This window comes from Schistocerca americana, chromosome 1 (assembly GCF_021461395.2).
Source record: "Schistocerca americana isolate TAMUIC-IGC-003095 chromosome 1, iqSchAmer2.1, whole genome shotgun sequence".
NCBI lineage: Eukaryota > Metazoa > Arthropoda > Insecta > Orthoptera > Acrididae > Schistocerca > Schistocerca americana.
Window position 1 is genome coordinate 1,190,625,730 of NC_060119.1, and position 22,517 is coordinate 1,190,648,246.

The window sequence follows — 22,517 nt, forward strand, 5'->3', positions numbered from 1 at the left end:
ACTATTCTAACTTGAATTCTTGCCAAAATTCAGTGCAGGCAACTGAATTATAGAAGTTGATTTAATGATATAATCACGAGACACTTTTAATATTGGTTTTGAAGTATACAGTGAGTGATTTTGAAAGGTTCAGTACTAATGCGCGTAACTGGAATGAGTCTTCTTGGATGCTGAGGGTGTTCACAGTAGAGACAGAAATTTTTTTGTATCACTACCCCCGATTAATACAGATCTTATCTGCAAACATAACCCTCATACTCTTACGGATTTATAGACAGCCTGCAGAATTCCTAGTGTCGGTTCACTCCAGCACTACGTCAGACATTAGTCGAGTCCATGCCACGTCGCGTTGTGGCATTTCTGCGTGTTCGCGGGGGCCCTACACGACATTAGGTAGGTGTAGCAGTTGAAAATTTGTGTTTACGAGTTTGCCATTCGTGTAGGTTTTGGTCTGTGATGTAACCCTGGGGAATACCTTGTATTACTGTAGTCCTTCTAGAATAGCAATTTACAGCATTCTATTCGACAATTTCTCTATATCTTCTCCCTGCAGGCATGATGTAGCCCAGTGCAGACCATTGCCATTAATCTTATTTTCATCTAATTTCTGGATAATGAAGACATCGTTAGTGGAGCTGAATACCTCTGTAAGGTGGCAGAAGGTTCCTGAAGCTTCACTCATACTATCTAATGATTCTCTCATGTCTTCGGCCAAGTAGTTACTGCACAAACGTTTATTTTCCATTGTTGGCATCTAAGTAGGTTAGTTTCAATAGCATATTTTATAATAATATTTTGAACATGGTAATTAAGTTACTTTCTCCTAGTCATTAACAAGACTGATAAGATAGAAATATTGAGATAGTGTCCTAGAGCTTCACTCGCCCCCTTCTTGACGAGAGGTTTACCTTCTGCGTACTTCAGTAGGTCGGGGAAGCTTGACTACAAAAATAATAGCTAATTATTAGAGTTAGTGAAGGCTTTATTGTGTAATGCACTGCTTGATATACTTTAGATAGTATTCCCTTCCACCTATCGAAATTTCATTGTTCTAATGTTAGTGCAGCGTCTTCCACATCCTTCAGTAAAACTTCGTTTACAAATACAGTAAGATTAACCAGCTTCCGGAAATTCAAGGCTGATTTCCTCTATTCTGACAAGCTTCTGTGTCAGCATCACGTTCAGAACATTAACGAAGGATGTACTCGGGCATTCTGATGTTTAACCTCAATTTGTCTCTGCATAGTTTACAATGAACTGAACACCCTTAGCTTCTTACAGGCGTTGACATACGTCGACGGGGACAGATGAAAGTGTGTACCCCGACCGGGACTCGAACCCAGGATCTCCTGCTTACACGGCAAACGCTCTGTCCATCTGCGCCACAGAGGGCACAGAGGACAGCGCGACTGCAGTGATTTATGTCTGGCACGCCTCCCGCGAAACCCACATTCTCAAGGTATTGTCCCGCACTACATTCGTAGTACCCCCCGCCCGTTATACTCATTACTCGCGGCGCGTGCCGATTCCCGTAAGAGTTCGGGCACTGTTTGTGCATTCGCACAGAAGAAGAAGATGGTCAAGTGGCCCGTGAACCTTAACTATATATATATATATATATATATATATATATATATATATATATATATATATATATATATATATTAAGATTGTTTTTTCGGACAAGTCCGAAAGAACAGATACCATCTTAGTATGTGCATAGTTTAGTCTTAGGTATTTTATGACTGCAAATTCAGACGCCTAATTATAAGTTAACAACTAAGCACACTGCCTTTGATTTGTTTTCTGTTGCGTTTACCAAATAAACAATTATTCTAATACAAATGTTGCAGGAACGAAAACCTCCTGTCACCAAAAGTAGTTCATATTATCAAGGTGGCTTGATAGCGTATTACAAAAAAAATGGCTCTGAGCACTATGGGACTTAACTTCTGAGGTCATCAGTCCACTAGAACTTAGAACTACTTAAACCTAACTAACCTAAGGACATCACACACATCCATGCCCGAGGCAGGATTCGAACCTGCGACCGTAGCGGTCTCGCAGTTCCAGACTGCAGCGCCTAGAACCGCACGGCCACTTCGGCCGGCTTAGCGTATAACACCTATAGGAAATTGACACGGGGCCAAGTAGGCAAAGGCGAAGAACTGCAAAACTGAAGTCAACACAAATGAGCAATAAACGACAGTGTTGAGGCACAGTGTTGACACAGCCTGTCAGAGTGCAGCTGTGCATCTGCTTTATCACATTTGCTGGATGGGTATGCACTTGACAACTACCTAGTTCGATGATGTGAGGCAGACGATCAACGTGGTCCGTGTTGTGTGCATCCTCTATGGCGTCTGGCTGCAACTATGTCGTGACACGCTGGTGCCTGGCCTTACTGTGTGGCGTCCACTCTGTGTATGGTTGTGTGCCTTATCTACCGGCGGACACCTTCATTTCATATTTTGTAACCAGCTGCTACATACTGCTGCACTCGCGTGTCAGTATTTATGAGAGTTGATGGCCCGCATCTCGTGGTCGTGCGGTAGCGTTCTCGCTTCCCACGCCCGGGTTCCCGGGTTCGATTCCCGGCGGGGTCAGGGATTTTCTCTGCCTCGTGATGGCTGGGTGTTGTGTGATGTCCTTAGGTTAGTTAGGTTTAAGTAGTTCTAAGTTCTAGGGGACTGATGACCATAGATGTTAAGTCCCATAGTGCTCAGAGCCATTTGAACCAAGCCATTTGAGAGCTGATGAGTAAGGAAGCTGTTGTATGAGCAATTATGTCAACTGCCCTCACATTGCTGCCAACTGCGGCAAGCACAGCTTTTCCCCCTCCCCTCAACCAACATTCCACTATCCCAATGCATGACATGGTGACACAAGCAGCGTCGCCACCAAGTGGTGCATGTGGAGGGATATGAGCAGGAGAGCACTTACATGCATCATGCTACTGAAGTAACTATACATCATGCAACGTCGACATAATGCGAAAAATGTAATTATTTTTAACAAATATTCCGTTCACTGTGGCCGAGTGGTTCTAGGCGCTTCAGTCTGGAACCGAGCGACCGCTACGGTCGCAGGTTCGAATCCTGCCTCGGGCATGGACGTGATGTCCTTAGGTTAAGTTAGGTTTAATTAGTTCTAAGTTGTAGGGGACTGATGACCTCAGATGTTTTATCTCATAGTGCTCAGAGCCATTTGAACCATTTATTTTTTTGGTTCACTGATGTACAAAAGATGTTCCATACCCTACTCCATAGATTTAGGGGTTGATTTTTTTTTTTTTTTTTTTTTTTCTACTGAAGTTGCCTGTGTCCAACTCATGATCCAAATCTGATTCATATAATCGAAATCGATTCAGCAGCTTAGTCATGAAAACGTAACAGACGGAGTTACTTTCGCATTTAATAACCTTAGTGGGATGTCGATTCAACATGATGAGGGATCCGTGCGGCGTAGCCGCGCGGTCCAAGGTCGTCTTTCCACAGTTCGCGCGGCTCCCCCATCGGAGGTTCGAGTCCTCCCTCGGGCATGGATGTGTGTGTTGTCCTTAGCGTAAGTTAATTTTAGATTAAGTAGTGTGTAAGCGCTGGGGACCGATGACCTCAGCAGTTTCGTCACTTAGGAAATTACCGCCACCAACATATTGAGGCTTGTATAAGCACTACGTCCATTACATTGAATCGTTTTACGTACAACATATCATACTAGCATTTTCACAAATATGATGCAATTCAAATGTGGAAGAGTAAACAACTTTTTCAACGATTAAATATGTTCTCCTATGTCGCGTTAAACTTACCTTATTTTCTGTGATCCGATTTTGATGAAAACAAGCCTAAAGTTTCCGCAAGCTACGATCAAGTTACCTGTGAATAGCTCATGAAAATTCGCTTAATAGTTTTGGAGATCGTCAAGCAGACAAACAGAGAGACACGATGATTTTACAATTTTTTTACCCTTCTTCCCTCACCTCTTACTTTTAATACCTCATTATTACTCACCATATCAGCAAACGTTATTCTTATAATATCTCTATCGTGAGTACTTTTCCCTTCTCATGTGCTGTTCGATTCCATATTCTTCTTAGCATACCTGTAACGTGTATTCTTTTTCATCTTTAAGTAATATTTGATTCTCGTGTCATATATATACAGTGCCTGAAATGCTAGCAACGTTCAGTGTATTTTATCCATAGTGGATGCTGTTGAACTTCGTGCTGTTCCTTTATAGGGTGTAAAAAAATTTCTACTTCGTCAAAGAATGGTTCAAATGGCTCTGAGCACTATGGGACTTAACATCTGAGGTCATCAGTCGCCTAGAACTTAGAACTAATTAAACCTGACTAACCTAAGAACATCAGACACATCCATGCCCGAGGCAGGATTCGAACCTGCGACCGTAGCAGCCGCTCGGTTCCGGGCTGAAGCGCCTAGAACCACTCGGCAACCTCGGCCAGCCGCTACCAGTCACAATGAAAGATTATCTATTCGTCATACGACCGATTTCGGGTTTGTGCCCTTCCTCAGGTGTTTATGGACCTGAATATAGGCCACAAGCCCGAAACCTATCTGTGATGAATAAATAACCTTTTATTGTGGCTGATAACGGAAATTTTTCTATACCCTACAAGCAACATTTTCAGGACAAGGTCATTTTACCGACAGGTGAGGTGGCAGTACTAGATCATTGCAGCAATATACGATAGCAAATCCCGACCAAATGAAACGCACGTGTCACTGTAAAGACTCCCCAAACAGCCGCATCACTACGAATAGCACTTCCATCTGGCAGCAACGCAGACTCGTTTTCACGCATGTAAATGATCATGAAGGTGCCGAATGGTGTCCTGCAATAGACTGCCCCAAGCATTGTGGCAGTTCGGCAATCGTTCTCGCAGGCCTTGAAGATCAAATAAGTTCTCACATCATCTTGTCCCATACGTATCCAAATGGCGAGAGATCTGGTTATCTTGCTGGATAGGGCTGTAATTGCACACCATGAGTAGCTCGTTGCGTTGCAGCGGCATAATGCGGACGTGCATTGTCCTGCTGGAAACGCACATCACCTTTCTTTCGAAAAAAATTGTAGCAGCACAGGGATAACAGGCTGTGCAGTGTAGCGGGTACTGGTTACACTACACTACACGAACATCAAGTGCGACCGCAAGTAGCAGCTGATGGCCTGCACACACCGTGAAGCTTGGAATGGGACCTGCGTGTCGTGGGCGAATGCACTCTCAGATATGCAGCTCACCAAGTATACGCCATATAGAGTTACGCCCATCATTTGCATATACATAGAACCTGATCTCGTCATAGAAGACAACAGAGCGCCATCCACACTCTAGTCAACTGTTTCATGTTCTTCTTAGCATATTTTTAACCTGTAGCCTTTTCCATCATTAAGTAATATCGGATTTTATATACACTGCAATGAATGCAACATCGCCAAGGACGCGTGGAGTTGTCCCGGTGTCAGCGGTAGCCTGGCCAGAGGCACACGTGATCTAAATTCTGCTTCAAGCAATGAGCTCTGATGCCACAGCGGGTCCAACATGTGATCAGATTTCGTCTCTGGGTGAGTCCAGTCGGCCATTGCTGCTCCCACTATAGGACGAGGTGACGTACGTCTGTACAACGCAGACGTCTGGAGCTTGGTCTAGAAGTGCCTGAAAGTTACTTAAACCATTGTTTGAAACAACGACACGCCACTACACATTGTGCCTAACACGTGCAACAATGCGTCGATAAGTCCATCCACCTTTCTGCAGGCCTACAATGCGACACCGTTCATGCGACTGAAGCTGTTCAGCAGGAGTCCATACTCTTCGGTCGGATACGGTTGTACCGTAGAGTGGATGTTATAAACACCACCTCTAAATCAGCAAACTTCCTTCCAGTAGAGGCAAAACAGATGGTGCACAGACAGGCCTCGTAAGCACCAACTGATTGCTGAATTGCTGATGACTGTTACTAATGAATCACTAACACCACAGCTCCTCCGTATGCGTCGCTGAACAAAGATCTTGAAAATGTTGCATTCACCCCCCCCCACCCCCAACCCCCCCCACCCCCACCCACACATACACTCTCATCCACAACAGTCCGTATACTTCTGTGCCTCATTCCTAGGATTTCTTTCATATTATTGATAAACATATCAAAAAAAGTTTTACATCATCTCGTTTCCGAGATTTCCAGAACCTGTACAGAAAACTTGAATAGAGATCAACATAAACATCGTTTCCGCCGTTTTTATTTCTCATGAAAATCACACATTGCATATTGTACCACCATACAGCGAGACCTTCAGAGGTGGTGGTCCAGATTGCTGTACACACCGGTACCTCTGACACCCAGTAGCACGTCCTCTTGGATTGATGCATACCTGTATTCGTCGTGGCATAATATCCATCAGTTCATCAAGACACTGTTGGTCCAGATTCTCCCACTCCTCAACGGCGATACGGCGTAGGTCCCTCAGAGTGACCGAAGGGTCACGTCGTTCATAAACAGCCCTTTTCAATCTATCCCAGGCATGTTCGATAGGACTCGTGTCTGGAGAACATGCTGGCTGCTCTAGTCGAGCGATGTCGCTATACTGAAGTAAGTCATTCACAAGATGTGCACGATGGAGGCGCGAATTGTCGTCCATGTAGACAAATTTCTCAGTAGTATGCTGCCGATATGGTTGCACTATCAGTCGGAGGATGGCATTCACGTATTTTACAGCCGTTACGTCGCCTTCCATGACGCCACATAATGCCACCCCAGAACAGCAGGGAACCTCCAACTTGCTGTACTCGCTGGACAGTGTGTCTAAGTCGTTCAAACACGTCTCTGACGATTGTCTGGTTGAAGGCATATGCGACACTCATCGGTGAAGAGAACGTGATGCCAATCCTGAGCGGCCCATTCGGCATGTTGTTGGGCCCATCTGTACCGTGCGGCATGGTGTCGTGGTTGCAAAGATGGATCTCGCCATGGTAGTCGGGAGTGAAGTTGCGCATGATTCGGCCTACTGCGCACGGTTTGAGCCGTAATACGACGTCCTGTGGCTGCACGAAAAGTATTATTCAACATGGTGGCGTGGCTGTCAGGGTTCCTCCGAGCCTTAATCCGCAGGTAGCGGTCATCCACTGCAGTCTTAGCCGTTGGGTGGCTTGAGCGAGGCATGTCATCGACAGTTCCTGTCTCTCTGTATCTCCTCCATGTCCGAACAACATTTCTTTGGTTCATTCCGAAGCGCCTGGACACTTCGCTCTTTGAGAGCCCTTCCTGGCACAAACTAACAATGCGGTCGCCATCGAACCGAGATATTGGCCGTTTAGGCATGGTTGAAATACAGACAACAAGAGCCGTTTATCCCCTTCCTGGTGGAATGACTGGGACTGATCGGCTGTCGGACCCTTCCGTCTAATAGGAGCTGCTTCTGCATGGTTGACTACATCCTTGAACGGGTTTAGTGACATCTCCGAACAGCCAAAGGGACTGTGTCTGTGATACGGTATCCACAGTCAACGTCTATCTTCCGGAGTTCTGGGAACTGGGTTGATGCAAAACACTTTTTTATGTGTGTATTACAAAATTTTTCCCGAAGCGAATGCGTAATGGAGAGCTTTCCTTTTATGATACAACGATGATCGTTCATTAACGTCACAAGCATCGTATATAGTATGTGTTTAAGTGTACACTGGACCGGCTTAAGGGCTAAGCGACCGAAGCTGCCATTTTGCGCCAAGCTGATAGGATCGCCAGAGGAGCCCTAGTGCAAGATTCGTAAACAGCGCTTATCACATTAGCAGCAAAAATTAATTTTGAAAGTGTACGAGAGAAAGTGGGGACGGGGATAATGGGCGTGTAATGACATATGGCTCTTATGGGAAAAATTTACTCGAACGGACACTGAGAGTGCAGCATCATAGTTCTGTTGTTATGATGACGTCAGATAATGTGCTTGTATCACATCACTGCTACGATATTTCGTATGGAGGACTACCCACTTGTTGCTTAAAAAGTCACAGTGATTCATATAATAAGAAATTACTGCATTCTGAAACTTACTCTACAATAACCACATTTACCCTCCCATTGCTACTGATTTCTTCCACTACCGTTACGACCTTGTTTTTTCTACGTGACTCTCGGTATCGTCGGACACTTTTCTTGCGTTTTCATCGCACTCCTTGCCTTTCATTATTTCAGTAAAGACCTTAGGTGTTTCCTTACGATGCCAGTAAGATGCGATATTTCCCAATGCGACAGGAAAGTATACAAGAACGCGGGAAGTACGTGAGTGGGGGGGACGTGGCGGGGGAAACGGCGTCGGCCGCAGCGGTGGGAGGCCCTGCGACGCTAATGCAATTACGCAGACAGCCGGCAGATGTCGCACGCTGAGTGCTGCCGGGACCCGGAGCCTCTGGCCGCCACGGCGCATGCGCACTCCGCTTTCCCGTCCCGTCCGATATCCGGGCCGGAATCCACTCCAGCAGCTGCGACAGTTTCTGTAGCCCCGAAACTGCTTTCAAGTTCGCGCCATAAAAGTGCACAGTTACATATTAACGAAAGTGAACACTTGCTCAATACATCTGCAAACGTTCTCCGCAAGCCACCCTCCGGTGCATGTCGGAGGATACCTTGTAACACTAACAATCACTCTCTTTCCTGTCCCACTCGCAAACGGAGGCCTGATTTCTCTTATCTTGTCTTCACGGTACTTACGTGAGATATATACAGGTGACAGTAGGATCGTTCTGCAGTCCATCGCAAACGCCTTTTCTCTTAATTTTCTCAATGATGATGATGATGATGACGAGGTCCCATACTATGAGGAGCATGGGGAACGATGCGGGAGACCCGCACCGCCGACTACGCAACGTGGTTTGTCATTGCCTTCCTCCGACCGCAATGGGGATAAATGATGAGGCAGGGTAAATCTCTGACCCCGCCGGGTATGGAACCCAGGATTCGGTGCGAATGAAGCGAGAACGCTACCACAAGACCACGAGCTGCGTACCAATTTTCTTAATAGTGGCAAACTGCCTATTGGCTTCTGTCTCTAGTTCTTCGGCCAACGTTCATCTAATGATTTTGCTGACGTTTCGCCAGCACGAGTGGCTGGTATTATCAAAGCTTCACCCTCCACTGCCGGTGGTGAACTGGAGCTGAGCTCGCAGCTGCAGACTATATGTACCTGGCACGCCAACGTCCGAGGGCTTCTCCGCGGTCATTTCCGGTGCGGCTCTCCTCTTGCTACCTGCGACGGTCATTCACTGCAGTACGGGAAGCCAGGATCCGATTACCTTAACGCTTTCCTCTTTCTTGTTGAAACTGTTGGCGCGTTTTTGTATTTCTACAGCTTCTCTGAACAAGAAAGAGGAAAGCTTTAAGGTAAACGGATCATGGCTTCCCGTACTGCAGTGAATGACCGTCGCAGGTAGCAAGAGGAGAGCCGCACCGGAAATGACCGCGGAGAAGCCCTCGGACGTTGGCGCGCCAGGTACATGTGGTCTGCGGCCGCGAGCTCGGCTCAAGTTCACCACCGGAAATGGAGGGTGAAGCTTTGACAATGCCAGCCACTCGTGCTGGCGAAACGTCAGAAAAATCATTAGATGAACGTCGGCCGAAGAATCCGAGACAGAAGCCAATAGGCAGTTTGTCAAGAAGTGGTCACGAAAGCCTTAACAATTTCTTAATATTATTTCACATAACAACGTCTTCTTCTCTCCTGGGGGTCGCATTTGAGATCATGGATCGTTTCCTTAAGACACCCCTTTTGTTTTTTTAAACCTACCAGTAAGAAACGTAGCAGCACGCCTCTGAATTGCTTCGATATTTGTTTAATCCAATCTGATGGGGATCCCAGACACACAAGCAGTACTTTTGAATAGGTTGCCGAAGAGTTCTGTGCGCTGTGTCATCAGTAGATGAGCAACACTTTGCCCGAATTTCCTAATAAAACAAACTCAAGCATTCACTTTCCCTACAGCCGACTCTTCTTGACCATTCCGTCTCAAGTCGCTTTGTAACGCTACGCCAAGATATTTAATCAACAACACTGCGTCGAGCAGTATGTCACTAATACTGTATTCGAACAATGTGGGATTGTTTCTCGTATTCATCGTCATAAACTTGCAGTTACACATAAGTAAAGCAAGCTGCTTTCCGTCACACCAAATACACTTATGAGCAAAACTGAAGGATGAGAATAACTGCCAAGTAACACAGCTCGCTGGAACTTGGGCTATACACACAAAAAATTGCTACGATGTAGTACAGAAGGAAATTGATATAAACATGCAATGGGACGAACAGAACTGATACTTTCATTCAAAGGCAGTGCTTACACTGGAGTCATTCCTAGTTACGATGGTCCTCTGGACAAATGATGGTTAGTTTGGTGTGTGATCGCTACAGATGGCAATGCACGCTCCAAAGCTGAGTACAAGGTTGGTAATGTGTTCTTGTGGTAGGGCGATCCGATTTATACAGACAAGAACAAGCACAGGAAGAGGGTACTTGGAAACAGACACATTCACCGTAATACATTCAGAAGCCGAAAGAAATGCTAACAGTGGAATTATATGCAGTCCTGGATGTAAGATGAGACTAAATTAAGGAACACAGAAATGGATCAACTGTCATTTCAGTACATGTAGACTCGTCTTGAGTAAAAACTAAAATTAGGTGATATTATTGTTTATTAAGCTTAGGTAAATTAATACTTGTAATGAAAACCTTGTCACGATGTAATATAAGAGTAATTAAATTCATGTCTGTACACATAAATTATCAAATGAGAATTAAATACATATTTTGTACATAACCTCGAATGTGACGGGCTTGATGACTTGCGGAGCCCTCACATCTCAGATAACTTGGTTGAGGGATCTCTAACATAAATCTATGTACTTACCTTCTTAAATGCAAAATTCTTGTTATTTTAGAAATTTTTTCCGAATTATTAAAATGTGTTACGTGGTAGTATGTCAAAATTTCTTTCCAGCTTCTTAAATCTCTGTCCTCTATTCGTTAATTAATTTTAAGATTTTTTTTCTTAATTACTTTTAAATCTATAAATATTTAAAGCTGCAATATTATTAATCCCTATTACAAGCTAGAAATATCAAATAAGTTCCACATGCTCTACATATACCATTTCATATTGTGAAAATATGACCTGTCTCAGTAACTGGGTGGGCAAGTAATTTGTAAATGGTAGCAGAAAATAAATAAATAATGTTGCATGGCCGTTCTGACCTTGTAACACCGAAAATGCAAATAAAATACCGTCTACACCATCCAAAATTTTCGCCGTTTAATATCCGTTGTTATCTTGCACTGTACTTTTGATTCTAAAGCTGTAAGCTGTATTGCAGAAACTATATTTAATACGTAATCGATGTATAAGAGTATTTAATTTTGACTGTATGTAACTGATTGTCATTATAATGAAAATATTGTAAACTGCTGTGTAATAGTCAAGGGAACTTTATTGAAATGTATCGATATCAACGACGAAATGGTAGTGGCTGTGGCGTTGTTTATTTTTGGGCGTGGAAAGTCTCTGTGGCGTTGTGAACAGAGAAGAGGCAGAGAAGCTTGAGTTATGTAAGACTGCGGAAGTGTTTGTTGGGTGCTCCCGCCGATGCGGTGTGCAGCTACGCTCGCGTCAATGTAGGCGTGCCTGATTTGGTACCCCACAAGTATTGAGAGCACGGTAGAAGTGGACGGGCAGAGGAAGCTGCAATTCCAACTATTGCTTGTCCCAGAATTATCCTTGGCTCTGGAGACGATTCGGGGTTCTTCTCATCGAGCAGCAACAGCAACAAAAACGGCAGCTCAGCGTTGTCGTCGGCTACATTCTGTGTCGCCCGCAGAGCTACAACATCGTAAGGTTTTTGACTGACAAACATAGTAATGTAGAGTCTTTGCCCAGCAACATTCCTTTCAGAATGTATGAGTAACTTGAATAATAACTTGCAATAGTTAAAACTTGAAGGGCATCTGCCTTGTCATTGTCCTCAGACATTATTACGAGGCAGAATCCCTTTCCCTGCAATCATCAAGTGGCGCAATAATATCAAAATTAATTAGTATTTACTGCCAGTTTCTTGTGTTTCGTGCGGACTAGATTCAGTCTAAATTTTCTGCCTCAGTAACTGTTCATTCTTGAATTGCATGACAGAGGCTACTTAAAGTAAACTTTCACAGGCAAAACTAATAACCAAAGCTGCAGCACAAATTAAGTGTGCGAAATTTATTTTATTCTGTATTTACCTTTGTGAGTGACCTCTGCTGGCTTGGCATATATTTTATTGTTGTTATTTTAAAAGTGAAATCAATTGCTCATTTGCTTAAAGTAAATTCAGTTCAATTTTTCCCTAATCAAAAGTTAAATGATTGTCTTTTTCTAAATTTTGCATTACGATACACGGACGTTACTGAAAGTTATTTTTTTACATAACAAAGTTCAAGTTAAGCCAGTCATTTAAAAACTTCCCCTCAGAAAAATTTATGAATTACAGTGCTGACAAACCTCTATGTTATTTGATTTTCAAACAGCTGAGCAAAACTGAACGGACTCAGACATTACTCTCTTTACTTATTCTGATCAACACTAAACTGACACACAATATTTTTAGCGCAACACAATCTGACTTTAAAAAATCCCTACAAAAGAATGGCCCTGACTAACAATAACCCATACCTTTCATGAATCACTTACCTCACAAAAATCTTCGTTACTCGAACTACTGAAATGCAGCGTGCGCCAATACTGCCAGCTGAATAGAAGATTCTAACTACTGAAGTTACTAACTACTGATAAGCATAGTTATCAAATGAAAGATTTTGATAGAGAACAAACAATGTATTTACCTTAACAGTGTTCAAAAGTCATAATATATATATCAGTTCATGACATCCAGTCTTACAAATTTACTCTCTCTGATGGACACACGTCCAGTTCATCCGCTTTCAAAACTCCGCCATCTCTCTCCCCACACCCACCACTGCTGGCGGCTCACCTCCAACTGCGCAACGCTGCGCGCTGTTCGCATCCAACTGCCCATCACTACAATAGCGAATATTCCAACAATGCCAACCAGCCACAGACTGCACACAGCACAGCCAGTGATTTTCATACAGAGCGCTACGTGGCGTTACCAACATAAAATCCTATACAGCTTACGTACAATTTATTTAACCAGTAATTTAATTTAATGTGACTTTCAAAATTTAGTAGTTCAGAATAAGTAACTGCAAAATCAGTGCTTTCTGATTCATTTATTTTCTCGTAAACTGATGTGCTGTGGAAAAGCTTGTCAACCTTCTGTTGCTACGCCTGTGATTATTTTGCTTAAATTTCTTTACAATGACCTCTGTCAAAACTCCGGAGATTCATTGCCCTAGCCGGCTGGCGACCGTTTAAGTATCCCTTTTTTAGCTAATCAGTGTTTTCTTTGTGTTAGCAGTGATTTTTATAGTATATATTACGTGGTACTCTTTCTCCCTGAGCGGGTTGTGAGCGATTGTACTATATTCCACCCATTTCAAAATCATCATCCAACTTAAGTTTAAATTTAGAATAGGTTCTTTCTTCAGGAGGGTCTGTTGTACACTTTCCTCCACCTAACCGGCGTTATTTCCCTTCGGTAACGATAGCCTTACTCACTGTAAAATTCCATTAAGCATATGCGATCACGGTCAGTTATATCGCAATCCAGTTGGCCACTTAGGAGGGGGAAGATTACAACTTGCAAATCTTTCAACACAGTACCCTCATCTGTCAGTCACTCTGGCACTGTACTGTTTCCCCATGTGCAAGGGTGCAGCCCGGTCCTAATATTTATGGATTACAATGCGTGACCACATCCAAATACGCTGGAACGACAGGATATTCGACGAATGTACTCGTCTTCCCGTTCCCCTGACTTAAATGCCACTGAGAACGAGTAGGGGGGGGGTGTGTATTGCATCAGGTAAATATTACACATATACTGCTGACAATTTGTCAGTTATCAAACGGCACTGGTGGAGGAATGGAACGCCCTACCTCAAGAAACCATTCTTGTGTCCATCTTGGACGCCTCGTGTAACGTATGCACTGCCGTCCGCCTTTAAGAACCAAGTCCCACCATTTCAAAGGTCCAGGGATCATCATATCTCTCACTGTATAAGTTCAATTATAGTCTTTGAATAAAACTTTCATTTCTATTCGCCTAATTGTGTATTTCTTTCAGTCAGCTTCTGTCCTATACGGTGCTATGTATGGTCCAAGTTTCACCGACTTACTTTACTTGCTGATGACATGTGACGCATCATGCGAAAGTTATTTCCGTTCTTAAGTTGTGCACATCATTGCAGAAATTCTATCAAGTTACCTGCATTCTCCTTCAAGCATTCGAAGTCGACCATCTCCCGTAAGCTATAGAAGTAAACTCCTTCCTCACAGGCCACGAAGGCCCAAAGGTACCGATTGGTCGCCGTGTCATCCTCAGCTCACATACATCCCTGGATGCGGATATAGAGGGGCATGTGGTCAGCACACCGCTCTCCCGGCCGTAGGTCAGTTTCCGAGACCGGAGCCGCTACTTCTCGATCAAGTAGCTCCTCAGTTTGCCTCACAAGGAATGAGTGCACCCCGCTTGCCAACAGCGCTCGGCAGACAGAATGGTCACCCATCCAAGTGCTAGCCCAGCCCAACAGCACTTAACTTCGGTGATCTGACAGGAACCGTTGGCCCCGTACGCTATAGGGTCAGCAGCAAATAGTAGGAGTTTGAGACGTGTGTTACGATTAATCAAAGAAAACCCCCAGTTGGAAAACGGGGCCAAACTAGTTGGTTACTGTCGGGTTGCAATTTACAATTTCTTTATTGATTACTTCAACATTAAAAGTCATTTCTTTATCATTTGACCAGGAACAGATCCAAAAAGCCAGTAGGCAGAGTGCCTTTTCAAAACAATTTACTTTACAGTTAACGGCCAAGCCATTTTACTTAAAAGCGGCTTTGATAAAACATTTCATAACAAATCAAAATTTTACAAATAATGAAATTAAAAACTTTACTTTATCGTTAATAGCCAAACCATTTTACTTAAAACAGACTTTAATAAAACATTTAATAACAAAATTAATACTTTCCAAGTAATGAAACAAAACACCAATTTGCATACAATTTCGCTACCGAACATGTAGGGAGCCACTTCTTTTAAACTTTGGCACAACAAGATATTAAATTACAAGGGCTCGCTAACAGGGAGGCAGAGCTAGCATTTTCAAAGATGCCAAGTAGATTAAACCAATCAAAGTAAAGATACAGTCATTCACCTTTTACAATAACTAACAATTTTAAAGGCACGTAATTAAAAAAAAAAAAAACTCCAATCAAAGGCAAACATAACCTTTTTATACAGTGGCCAAAAACAATCACAGTAAAATACAACCATTTAACATTTTACAATAACTAAAAACTTTAATACCATGTCCTGCCACCAAAAGGTCCTGGGATAGAAATAATTAACCGACCTGGTGTAAGGGCGGCCACAATTGTCTCCCTAAGGATGCTCAGACCCACAACGCCTCACATTCAGCAATCACATCGACCTCACGCGAGGCCACGGGAGGAGGAGGAATCAAATCAGGAACCATAATCCCTGCCCAAAAACGCACTTCCTCCCAGGCAGTACGAATAAGAAGTCAAAAGATCACTGTCTATAATTACAGCGGCGACAGGGACAGGAAATCCGAACGCAGGAGGCCACAAGGCAGAAAAGACGCTGGTTGCACAGACAAAAATTCTTCAATCATCATCTAAACCTTTAACCAACTTAACTTGCAGTTTATCAGAGAAACAGCAGGTGAACTCCGATGCAAAGTTTCCTCACACCCGACCGTGTCCACGTCGCCAGCGTACCCAACTGGGCACAGTCACACAGCCACCCGCTCTGTCACCGGAGCCCTCGTCTTCTCTGCACCCACGGCGGCGAAATATCACTCCTCATGTTAGGCGAGTTACTAGTCCATCATTCCCCCCTCCAGACGGAAAATTTAGACATCCGTTGCCGCTCCCACCAAGTGGTGACCCGGAACCACAGCCGTGGCTCCCGGGTGTTCACAGTAAGACCTTAGAGCCTTTTCCCGTCAACCCGTCCCACTCGTCTCGCACCGCCAGGATAGACCAGGCGGCTTCTCGGAACAACAGCCAACTCTATGCCGCCACGCCACGCCGCTGTCACATCCTACGTCATTCTCTAATTCCCGATTTGAAAAACCGACCGACCGACTCGTCACCGCTAGGCAACCAACCTGCCATCCCCCCAAAGATCTTATTCCCTTACACAGGGCTAACAGGAAGCAACGACTCGAAGATCGATAAGACCAGACACGCCGCCAGAGGGGAATCTCAACAGAATCGTACGCAGTATAACGATAAATATGAAAGAATGAATTAACGATGGAATGGAAGGACTCAGAACAATCTTAACAGCGCGATATATGTTGAGAGCCGACACACGGCTCAGAGATTTCTGCTGATCCTATCTATCAGATATTTCATGCGTATAGAGAACCATAGCGGTCATATCTCAGTTGATGCGTCCAATTGTGATAATAACTTTGTCACTAATGAACACTCATCGTCTAGGAAATCGTACTGGTACCATTACCTCTTATTGGTCCAAGAACTTAAATTGTCTTTCAATCATACCCATATTTTACATATGTTCTTTTATGTAGACTTTTCTGTCGGTCATAACGCTTCTTGAGTAGCAATACTTCTAGTGCTAAGACGTTCTTTCCGAAACTCCCTATTTAATGTGCCACTACCCGTCATAGCAAAACAGTACGGGTGAAAGGTTATGTTTAATATGTATTGTTCAAAAATCCTAGGTGTACATATTGATCAGAACTAAAATTCCATATCACATATTATAGAATTTCACTAACGTTCCAGGTGTAATATTATATTCTCGTAGTAAAAGCTTTTGAAAAAATTGATTTTCATCTATCTGATCATTGATGTGATAGTGAATAATTTAGTGGGGCCGTTTCACACATAATCAAACAGTATTTATTGCACATGAAAGGAAACAATTTGTTAGTAACTTTGTAGCAGCATAACTTAAGAACGTGTAGTAGGATTCAGCTACTGAGAAAACTGTTCAGTGGCATGAATGGAGATATATCCCACATAATGAAGCACGAGGGAACTCTTAAACATACTGCATGTTGTTAATTTTCAGTTCTATGACCAGAAACTAATTTTATTTTACTGTCGTGTTCACAATGGATTTGAAAGTTACGTTTACAATGTCTATTCAGTAGTTTTACATTTTCACGTAATGTTGAGATATAATAAAGTTGGAAATGGGCTCAAACAGGAAATGCTAAACACCACAGAAAGATCTAATATTAAAGTTGCTTTATGGACAGTTTAAGAAGTTATTGGAAATTTTTTGTGAGATTCGATGAACTGTCATGTTATCTATCATTGTTGAGAAAGCCACAAAAATTTCACATAACGCAGTGGATACGTGTGTTTCAATCAGGAATAAGTAATAAAGATCAAGTCTGTACCTAAAACCACTGTAAACATAGGAATCTTTAAAGTTCATTCACTCGGCTGCGACAGGAAGGTGATGGGGTTTCAGGCAGGTATGCTTATGGTAAAGGCATGTTTTCGTTGCCGTAGTTCAGAGCATTTCGTCCATCGGTGGCCCATGCAGCGTAATCCGCGTCCAAATAATTGACGCCTGAAGCAGGATAAGTCGCATAAGAACTCACCACCCATTAGGGTGATATGATCTTATCAGGGCAATAGTTAATCAGTTTCCATCCCTCGTCTGTGCAGCTTTGAACCACGGGCCTATGTGACAAATAGTCTCGGACAGTAATATTTGTCTGTCAGATAATTAGTGGTATGCAGGGTGAACATTAACAAAACGATAAACTGCAGGGACGTCAGATCATATGGACACGTGTCCAGACATCCATCGTTTCCACAGTGGATGGCGCTGACGAATGGCAGTTCTTCTGACCACGTGCTTTGTGTTCCTTGGGTGTTGCAGGCTCTGTTCTTGACGCAGCATGCCGTAAGTAGCAGAAATATCCGGACTCACGTCGATAATAAGGCGAGATGATATTTACGTACAGCCAAGATGGAAACCGTGGAGAGGCAGCACGGCTATACCAAAACAAGTACCCTCAGAGACACCAACCACATCGCATAACTTTCCAAGCCCTTTCTGAGTGTCTGTTTGGTCACGAGTCCTTTCAGACGTGCGTAAACGTGGGAGTCTTTGTATACACAGGATTTGGAGGATCAGGTTCTAGATGGTATTGAGACCAACCCTAGTGCATCTCATGGCAAATGGCCTGCCAATAATGTGTAAGCCAAAGTACGATTATGTATATCCTGCATGACAATGGCTACTGTCCCCATCACCAGCAATCCCATGGAGGCCACTTTGAATATCTATAGTCAAGTGGAAGCATGCAGCTCTGTACTGTGTTCTGGGGCTAATTATCCATTTCCAGAGACATGTTCACAGGATTCTTTTTCCTCCATTTGCAGTTACGAATCCATCCATGCAGTTTGTCGATTTTATTAACATTCACCCTTACTAAGCAACTTTGGGATTTGTAGGTTTACTCCGTTGCAACCCACATCACAAGCTTATCAGATTATCAATGGGCAGCTGTTGCCTCTGACTGGCTGTTGTCGGTGGTGGTTAAGAGGTTATCGTTGAAGAATTATATGCTTCGGAATTCATTCAACGTATGGGGTTGGTTTTAAGGTATGCCGATAAAGCTTTCTCCTTTATATTTTGCCCAGGCAGACGTTTCTGACTGAGTCCATGATTTTCGGTCCAAAGGGGTACATGACGTTCCGGTGGTGGATTCTGAATTCAACTATTTAGGGAAGGCTGAGGCTAACGCAGTACAGCAGGTCCTTAGTCGGTTGCCGGATATTCTAGCTAGTGAATTAGGGGTTACCAACAGGATTTAGTACAAAACTCCACTCACTGGTGATATTTCGCAACCCCCATAGAGTCTGTTGTCGCCTAAGATGAAAGCATTGGGACAGTGAACCAGATGCACTGGGACAGCGTCATTAGGCCTTCCACTTCTCCTTATTCTTTATTGATGTTTCTCGTCCTTTAGACTCAGGGACCGGGTAGTCATCTGGTAGTGAACTGCAGAATTCTGAATCTGAAGGTTATCTTAGTAACGCTTTCATTACCGGACTTGCATCTTTGCTGTACCTTGTGCACTCTTCTTCACCATGTCTGATCTGAATCAAGTGTTTTACTAGATTACTCTGACTGAGAATTCTAATCATGTGAGCGCTTTCTGCACCAATTGGAACCTATACGAATTCAATGTGTTCCTTTCAGCTTGTCTAACGAGGCAGCCATCCTCTCCAGACTTCTATAAATATTTTTGGGAATGTCAAATTTAAATCATTGTGTAGTTATTTGGTTAATGTGACGGTGCATATTGCCACCTTTGAAGAACATCTACAGCATCTCAAGGAAGTTCTTACTCCGTTTCGTTGCCAGTCTGACCATGACACATAAAAAATAAATTTGTTTGGGAAGGACATTTCCTTCCTAGGTCATTTGGTTTCGGATAGCAGTTTGAGGTTTGGTCAGGAGCGGACCAGGGACTTTTAGAGCTTAACCTCACCCAAGACTAAGGACAGAGTGGCCCAGTTTGTGGTAATGATGAAATTTTTAGTAGATTCGTTCATAATGTGGTCCAGTTGGTGGCTCACTTGAATGAGATGTGCAGAACAGGTGAAAACTTCCACTGGGGAAAACACAGCAATTATCTTTCGGTGTAGTTAAAACAGCCTTAGCAAATCCTCCCGGTCTCACCATTCCGGACTTTGAAAAACGTTTCATGGCGCAGACCGTCTCCTCGAATTCAAGTGTTGCTGTCATTTTCTTACGAGGTCAGAGCGAACGCCGACCTATTGCTTATGCCTCGAAGGTCCTCTCTTCTGCGCAGGTGAAATATTCTGTTTAAGAATGGGAGACCCTGGTGGTGATCTTAGCCCTGGAGAAATTTAAATTCTACCTCCAGCACAGGCTGTTTACTCTCGAAACCGATAATCAGGCGTAGCATTGGGTGATCGTCCGGCCCAGAAAGTCAGGTGGTTCGTATATCGGCCTTCTCCTTGATGGTGAGATGTATACGAGAAACCGAGATTTCGATAGCGAATGGTTGAGCCAGATGATTAAGGTGAGTGACAGGAGCAGTTGAGATCAGCAGGAAGTAGAGAGCCCGAGTTGGGTTATGGCAGTGTTCATCGAAGTTACAGAGCTTTTTTCCAGTCTCGGGGAAAGACACAGCCACGACAGTGCGCTGAAGATGAATGGGACTCAACTTCTGAGGTCATTAGTCCCCTAGAACTTAGAACTATTTAAACCTAACTAACCTAAGGACATCACACACATCCAAGCCCGAGGCAGGATTCGAACCTGCGACCGTATCGGTCTCGCTGTTCCAGACTGCAGCACCTAGAACCGCTGAAGATAATTAAGCAAGAATTCATTATGAGTAAACAAGTGCCTAGGTATAGTACGGAAAAAGACAGAGAATGTTACCACGCTAAGAGTGATCAAATAGGCAAGATTTGTGGGACTGCTGAGATGGTGCAAGTGAGTTTTCGATATTTCCGTAACTTAGTGTTTGGGGTCCATTTCAGTGTTGCTAAAACTATTATGAAGGTGCCTCGCCTGGTCTACACTGTGGAAGGATATCAGGAAATTAGTTCAGCAGTCGGTTCAGTCTAAAGCAGCTAAGTCCAGTTGGGACTGTCGAAAGGAGCTGTTGGGTTTTTGCTCCTTTATAAGGAGAATGATACCATGAATAAGGTATTTATTGTTTATATATGGTCCTTACCACTAACCTCGAGATTTGTATGGCTGCTACCTGGCGTGGTGTTAACTGCTGGCTTGACTACCAGTCACTTGCTTAATATATATTCCATCTTTGGTTCTCTGCAGATCACGATCATTTCTAAAATTCTGCTTCAGAAATACGATATGTCACTCCACAGCCATACCCTATTACTCACAACCATTTCTCATAAAAACCGTTAACTGTACTCTTTAAGTTTGCCCAAATTATTTTCTACTGCATAAATGGGATGCACTGGCTCCCTGGTTGAATTCTGCCCTTAACTGTACCCCCTCATGATGCTGCTAAGGCTCCGGCAGCATCCTTGTTGTTGGGCTATGCACTCAACTCCCCTTAGGCTAACTTGTGCTCACTGAATGATCTCTCCGAGAAGGTGACACCAAAGGGTATCCAAGAGAATTGGAAATTGGCCTATAAAAATATAGAGCTCACACACTAGAGGTAGGTGTGGCAGGATAATGACGGGCTGAGCACCTTTAGAGTACTGGTGGACGATAAGGTTCTCGTCCGCAATTTCATACACGTTTGGGCCTCGTTTTGTTGTTCCTTGCAAGGTAACCTGAGTGTTCAGTCTCGTCAGCCTGTTCATCTTAAACACCGAACTCGAATGTTAGCTATGTTTCACGTGTCGTGTTAAGGGTTGAATGTAGCCTAGGCTCCTTGGCTGCCTATCTTTATGCCAAGAGGGGGTTCTATGGTTTTTAATGGACAAGGACGAGCCGTGAGGCTCGCTTTAAACTCTCGATCGTCGGTTGTCGAGCTGTGTGGCCATCCTTTCTCGAACGCGCCTCTGTCGAAGGTGGAATGTGTATTTCAAGGACTAAGGGATTGGAGGAAGGACTGTGAAGTGAAGGAAGTGGGCACAGAGCTGTCGTGACGTTGCGTATATATACGGTGTCTGTTCTTTCGGACATTGCAGACATTGGCTGTGAGCGGGAAAAGATTAAATCCACAGGGAAAGCTGAAAATTTATCGCTCACTCCGATTTTTTCGAACACGGGTCTTCTGCTTAGTAGGCTGCTAGTACGCTGACAACTGCGCCATCCGGACACAGAGGTCATCGCAACTGCACAGACTACCCTATCATACCCCTGTCAGATCCAAATTTCCAACTTACAAGCATTTCGCCGATTTCCATAAGCGGTAGAGCCTGATGAGCATCCACACTAAAGGGATTGTTGGCCGTCTCGTCTTAATTATACAAACGACAAACTACAAAGAACGAAACTTGTCTAACTTGGAGGAGGGAACCAGATGGCGCCATGATTGGCCCTCTAGATGGCGCTGCCATAGATCAAAGGAATGTCTACTGCGATTTTTTTAAAAACGAACCCCATTTTTTGTTACATAGTCGTGTAGTACGCAAAGAAATATGAATGTTTTAGTTGGACCAATTTTTACGCTTTGTGATAGATGACGCTGTAATAGTCACAAACATATGGCTCACAATTTTAGACGAACAGTTGGTAACAGGTAGGTTTTTTAAATTAAAGTACAGAACGTAGGTACGTTTGAACATTTTATTTCGGTTGTTCCAATGTGATACATGTACCTTTGTGAACTTATCATTTCTGA